Source organism: Podarcis muralis, chromosome 8 (genome assembly GCF_964188315.1).
Source record: "Podarcis muralis chromosome 8, rPodMur119.hap1.1, whole genome shotgun sequence".
Taxonomy (NCBI): Eukaryota; Metazoa; Chordata; class Lepidosauria; order Squamata; family Lacertidae; genus Podarcis; species Podarcis muralis.
The window spans coordinates 37,823,286-37,829,482 of NC_135662.1; positions in this window are offsets into that span (position 1 = coordinate 37,823,286).

The window sequence follows — 6,197 nt, forward strand, 5'->3', positions numbered from 1 at the left end:
AGGAGGAAGCTGATGGCCTGGAGCTGGTCTTCTAGCAGAACAGATAGAGGCTCTGCTTCCCATCTCAAATATATCTCAAATATAGTTATCTTTATTTCTTGCAGTGCTAGATAACCACAAGAAGCTGTCAGAAGTGCTGCAGATTCTACTGCATTTAGGTAAGCTTTCCAGTACAGTGGTACCTCAGGTTACAGACGCTTCAGGTTACAGAAGCTTCAGGTTACAGACCTGCTAAACCCAGAAATATTACCTCGGGTTAAGAATTTTGAGTCAGGATGAGAACAGAAATCGTGCTCCGGTGGCGCAGTGGCAGCGAGAGGCCCCATTAGCTAAAGTGGTGCTTCAGGTTAAGAACAGTTTCAGGCTAAGAACGGACCTCCAGAACGAATTAAGTACTTAACCCAAGGTACCACTGTAATCCTGGAGAATTCACAATAGATTGTGATGATCACTTGTGCCTGCTTTAGTTGCTAGTTTTCTTAAGCGAGTTTTTCTAGGATCACGTGTGTGAGCACATAGCAGCATGAGAAGAGCCTGCTGGCTCAGGCCAATGGTCCATCTAGTCCAGCATCCCATTTCTCACAGCGGCCAGCCTATGGAAAGCCTAAAAGCAGGATCTGGGCACAGCAGCACCCTCCCCGCCTGTGATTCCCAGCATACTGCCTCTGACGGTGGAGGTAGAACATATGGCACTGTGTCTAGGAGCCATTAATAGTCTTACGCTTTCAGCTGCTCTACAAATAAAATGCCAGCCTAGCCTAGTTTTATTGCTGCTAATCATGACAAATGATTGAATGTTTTCAATAGAGCAATAAAAAGCAGCTGGATGCCTGACTCAATGCATTCTATGGTTCTAAGTTCAACTATAAATCATAATCATCTAATGCAGCTCAGTAATTTAGCACTCGGCTGGTTACTTGTAACAATTCTCTTTTCACTGCCACAGTGAGAAGAGCGGCAGGAGCAGCTACCATAAATACTGTCTTACACAGGGCTGTGTGGGGAGAGCAGCTCTGTTTCTAAGTGCTATTGGTTCTTAGACTACAAGAGAGCATGAGACATGTAGGCAGCTTTCATAGATCCACCCTGAATTAAGTGACGGCGGAATATGACAATGCTCATTCTGTTCAGTTCAAAACTCTGTAACTAGGACTGCAACAAAATTTTGCAGAATGTCCTCCCTCCTAAAAGTTTAGGAATCTGGTCAGTCATTCCCTCCAATAAGAGTTCTACTCTTCTTTCTTCCCCTCCCCCTACTGGATTTTCCCTTTCCCAGCTACTTTCCCAGGCTACTGAGCATGCAGTTTTCATTTATTTGTTTCGGAGTTTGTCTTGCTCTCTTAGTAGCAGGTCACGTGATCCCCATGAACATGTGGATACCTACCTCTCTCATTTCTCAGTGGCCCTGTTTTGGCTACAATCCTAGCAGCACTTGCCACCAGAGATCTCTATTAGGGACCAACAATTTTTGTTGATTTATTAACAAACAACACTCCCAGAAATCTTTCCATGTTAATGATGGTTCAGTTTCAATTTGCCCCCTGTCAGTTTTCACTAATTCTCTGGAAATAGAGCATCTTGTACTGATCAGCTTGGTCACTCCTTTGCCCCAGTGCAGCAATCTAAAGGAATTTGGCAGCAATGAGAAAGTTATTGTTGCTAGTATGACGTTTAACAGGAAAGGACAAATCCAAAGCATGATGCTCCTTTTGGGGTTGTTACTTTTGAGTGTGGAATAAGGCTGGGGGTCCTTCATTTCATCCCTTGTTCTCTTTTCTTTTTGCTGTAATTTTGCTGGTAGTATATAAAGAAGGCTGATCGCCAAAGAATTGATGCTTTTGAATTATGGTGCTGGAGGAGACTCTTGAGAGTCCCATGGACTGCAAGAAGATCAAACCTCTCAATTCTTAAAGAAATCAGCCCTGAGTGATCGCTGGAAGGACAGATCCTGAAGCTGAGGCTCCAATACTTTGGCCACTTCATGAGAAGAGAAGACTCCCTGGAAAAGACCCTGATGTTGGGAAAGATGGAGGGAACAAGGAGAAGGGGACGACAGAGGGCGAGATAGCTGGACAGTGTTCACGAAGCTACAAACATGAGTCTGACCAAACTGCGGGAGGCAGTGGAAGACAGGAGTGCCTGGCGTGCCCTGGTCCATGGGGTCACGAAGAGTCGGACACGACTGAACAACAACAATAATATTCTTGTATGGGATTAGTAAATTGGAGAAATGTACAGTATGTGGGTTGTTTGACCATCCCTAGGATTAAGTGTGATCCTTGGGATACCCAGTGTGGAAGTCAGTTGTGATTTACGAGTTAGCACCCACTGGGCATGAGCCAGGGGATGATTAGATAAATTTATTGTCATTGTCCGTATATACACAGTATACACAACAACGAAAATCAAACACCCACCCAAAGACCGGGTTCACATACACATTTGCACGTATCTCCAACACTCTCATCCTATTCAGACATAATCTATAAAAACATAACATAATCCAGAATATAACATAACCTATTAAAGGCATAACATAACCTAAAACCTATCTCATTCCTTCCTACTCCCTGCTTGCTATTTCTTGCAACTGGCCCTGAGATCATTATTTAGTGCAATCAGAGCTCTTGGATAGAAACTATTCAAAAGGCGTGTGGTTCGTGTTTTCATTGTCCTATATCTTCTGCCCGAAGGCAACAGTTCAAAGAAGTTGTGAGCAGGATGGGTGGGATCTCTCAGGATATTGTGTGACTTCTTCAAAGTGCGAGACGTGAAGATCTCATCCAGGGTTGGTAGTTGGAGCCCAATAACATTCTGGGCAATTTTAATTATTCTCTGTAAAGCTTTTTTATCCGTTTCAGAGCTGCTCCCATACCACGATAATATACTATAGGTTAAGACACTCTCGATGGTACTGTGATAATAGGACAGAAGTAGGTGCTGAGATAGATTCAGTCCCCTGAGCATTCTCAGAAAATACAACCTCCCCTGCACCTTCCTCACAACCATATTAATATTTGCAGTCCATGAGAGGTCCTCAGAGATATAAATGCCCAGGTATTTAAAACTACCAACCCTCTCCACCTCCTCACCATTTATGTGCAATGGTAAAAATACACTTTTCTTTCTCCTAAAGTCAATTATGAGTTCTTTGGTTTTTTTGGTGTTAAGCATAAGATTGTTTTCTTTACACCATTGAATTAACCCCTGTACTTCTTTCCTATAAGCAGTCTCATCGTTCTCACTAATGAGCCCCACCACTGTTGTATCATCCGCAAATTTGATGATTGTGTTGGACTTATACAGTGGGGTGCAATCAAATGTGTACAGGGAATAGAGAAAGGGACTTAGCACACATCCCTGAGGGGCTCCTGTGCTTAATACTAGAGTAGAAGAATAGTAAGGTCCCATTCTCACTGTCTGCGGCCTATCAGTCAGGAAATTCCTTACCCACAGACAGATCTTCTGATGTATACCCAAATTGGTCATTTTAAGAAATAACCTGTCTGGCAGAATTGTATTGAAGGCAGAACTGTAGTCCACAAACAACAGCCTTGCGTAGGTTCCCTGTCGTTCTAGATGACTCAGTACAGTATGGACAGCGATGGAAATAGCATCATCAGTAGATCTGTTTCTTCTGTATGCAAACTGGAACGGGTCTAGAGTGGATGGAAGACCAGCCTTAATATGATCTAGCACCAATCTCTCAAAACATTTCATAACGACAGATGTTAGGGCTATTGGTCTATAGTCATTGAGAGATACCACCACTGACTGCTTGGGGACTGGCACTATAATCGATGTCTTCAGGCAGGTAGGGACAGAACCCTGCAACAGGGATAGGTTAAAAATGTCCGTAAATACACCAGCTAATTCTGCAGCGCAGTCCCTAATAACCCGTCCCATGATTCCATCCGGTCCAGCTGCCTTCCTAATGTTAATGCTCCGAAAGGCACGTTGTACGTCACAGGTCTGTAATAAAAATGGTTGTCTATCAGTAGTAGTTTCTGATGATGTGCTGGTAGCCAATGCTGTAGTGACGGTAGTTCTAGTTCCCTCCTCAAAGCGACTAAAAAATTGATTCAGTTGATCAGCCAGGTGCGCACTGCTGCTAGCCAGTTCGTTTTTAATATTTTGCCCTGTAATTTGTCGCAGGCCTTGCCATACTCGACGAGGGTCGGAGCTCTCAAAGTGTTTTTCGATCCTCCGGCAGTACATAGCTTTGGCGTTCCTAATGCCCTTTTTCAATTTGGCTCTGGCTTCTCTATACTGTTGCGCATCACCAGAGTGAAAAGCAGCATTTCTTGCCTTTAACAGAAGATACACGTCCCTGTTTAGCCAGGGCTTGTTGTTAGGGAACACCCGTATTTGTTTGGTGGTAGTGACAACATCAATGCAGCTTTTAACGTAGAACAGTACTGTTGAAGCGTATGTGTCCACATTATTCTCCACAAAAAGCGACCACTCGGTGCTCCGAAAGCAATCTTGAAGTTGCTCAGATGCACCTACTGGCCACACTCGTATCTCTCTAGTTGATGGTCTAATTCTGCGTACGAGAGGTCTATATGATGGTATCATAAGTAAAGATATGTGGTCTGACTGCCCCAAATTGGGCAAGGGCTTGGTCTTATATCCATGCATGATGTTACTATATACTCGGTCCAGGGTATTTCCCCCCCTAGTGGGACAATCAACATACTGGTGGAACTTAGGGAGCACAGTCCTTAAATCGGCTCGGTTAAAATCACCAGCAACCACCAGCAAACATGATGCATGTTTGCAATACTACAGGTTAAAAGAGTGGAAGGCTTGTGAACAGGATTTATATTATGGGTGCTATAAATTATTATGCTATGTCCTTTTAATGTAAACTGGCTGCAGTGCGTCTGTGGTTGGGTTGTCATCTGTGGGTAGTGTATATAGCTGTCTGTGACTACTTCTGAGGTGGATTGTAGTAGGAATGTGCCTGCAGGGAGTAAATCTTAGGGCAGTCTATCTCAGTGTCAGGCCTGTCCCAGAGAAGGAACATGCCTGATAATTAACTGTTTATTGGCAAGAGAAACACAGCAGCTTCCAGGTGCTCCGGATACCACATTTGTAGCCTCTAAGCAGCTGTCCACAGGTCTGGACCCTATGGAACACTTGCAGCAACAGTGGGGGCCCTCCTCTCCTCCAGCTTACATTGCAACCCTGATGGGTTGCGTGCCTGCAACCTGAGGCTTCTCCTGCACAGAAGGCGCCACTGCTCTTCCCACTTCAAGCCCCCCCCCGGGTTCTAGGAGAAAGTGGGGTGGGGAAAAGTGGGAGTCTACTGTCAGCTGAACCACCTCCACATCTGGCACACCTTCCTCCTCCCCAGCTCCTGCCTTGCAGGCAGCATCACCCCACCTTGCATAAATCACTGGCCCCCTCTTCTGGGTCACTGCCCTTGTCCCCTACCTCCACCACACTCTTCAGAGCCCTTCCAGTCCCTGAGACTCAGTGTTCAGGGGGAGGGGCAAGCATGGCCAGGGTAGGGTGCACCAGAGGAGGGATTACAGGTGCTTGCATGGTGGGTCCTCTCAATTCTTGGTATCTCTGGATGCTCCACCACTGTGACCAACAGTCTGGGGGTGGTGCTGTTAAAAGACTGGGTCTGTTTGCCATAGGATCATGCTGATCCCTTAACTGTGGATGAGCAGGCTGACCTACTGCATTTTATCAAGACCTGGGTGGGCCAGATGCAGCTCTGCCTGCTAACCTAGTCAGATTTGGCGGGGGAGTTGCAGTGGACTACCAGAGTTCATTTTCCATCACCAGGAAACCATTTGGAGCAGGAGTAGAAGGCATGTATCTGGTGTTGGGTCAGACAGGTTAGGGGCCTTGCTTCCCAACAAACTTCCCAAACTGAGGTGGTCTCCAGCATAGTGCGGGAGAATTTTGGCATCCATGCCAAAATCCATGCTCTGGGCCCAGTTTTGGATTTCATCATGGGCTGTCTCAAGTGGTTATCTGCCTGGCACATGGAAGAGTGGGATATACCCTTTATTTGGCCTTTGCTCCAAATAGGGAGGTGTGGTGGTCTAGAAATATGGGCAGACATTGCCCCTCTGTTATAGTCTGACTACTTCCTGGTGAAGTTTGTATTTGCAGCAACTATTCCCATCTGCAAGAGGGAAGGAAGTTCAGATGGTCTATCTATCCTTGGAGGCTAATCT